The following is a 792-nucleotide window of genomic DNA, read 5'->3' on the forward strand; positions in this document are numbered from 1 at the left end:
AGAAGGGGACTGGATTACTGTACAGGACAATTTAGATAATCTTGTGGAATGGAGCATTAGAAGTGACATTAAGTTTAAAGCAAGAAGTACGATGTCATTTACTTAAGAAACAAAAAAAGGAATTGAGTTAAAAACTGGGGACACAGACTGGAAATATCTGAGAAACAGAGGGACCTTGGTGCATTGTTTGCTTGTAGGATGTAGCATAGAGCATAAGTGAACCAACCTTTTGCATTTCAGTATCAGGGCATTGGCCCTCATCTCCTCTGCTTTTACCTATGGCATGTTATAAGGTCTTTCAGGTATTAGGCCTTTTAGCTGTATGCAAGGATTTGAAGTGGGGAGTTGTTTGGCTTAGTGAGTGTCTGTGAATGCAGGAAACTGAACTTGATGGTCCAAGAGAACTCTTTTAGGCTTATGTTCCTAAATAGATTACTTTTGTAATTTCTTGGACTAAACCCCTGTTGCTTTAATGGTAATTTTAAAGGTCACTCAATTTGTAGTATCCTCTGTGTTAAAAAAACATTTAGACTGTTGGTTAAAAATATATTTTGCAATCATTAGTGTTGGCCTAAGTTAGTGAGTCATATCTTTTAAATCTGTTTTAAATATTTCTTCTTAAATACTGTAGGTAATCAGAATTGGTCAAAGATCTCCCCATTTTTCCACTTTCAGGTATTTTCTTCAGCCTCTCATTCCACATCTGTAGTTGTATCTCCTTGGGTGTGGCATCGAGAGATTGGGTGCTGGTGTGGCGGGTGTGGAGATCCCACCTCAGGAACACAGCTGGGT

General features: G+C 38.5%; 1 protein-coding gene across 1 annotated transcript in view; it reads left to right on the forward strand.

Annotated features, from left to right (window-relative positions):
- The window catches only part of LOC109302288 (gamma-aminobutyric acid receptor subunit gamma-3), a 360,992-nt gene that overhangs the window by 10,100 nt on the left and 350,100 nt on the right, over window positions 1-792 (forward strand). The gene's annotated exons all lie outside the window — the stretch shown is intronic.

The sequence above is a fragment of the Gavialis gangeticus genome, unplaced genomic scaffold (genome assembly GCF_001723915.1).
Source record: "Gavialis gangeticus isolate Ggan-Ray unplaced genomic scaffold, GavGan_comp1, whole genome shotgun sequence".
In the NCBI taxonomy this organism is placed as follows: domain Eukaryota; kingdom Metazoa; phylum Chordata; order Crocodylia; family Gavialidae; genus Gavialis; species Gavialis gangeticus.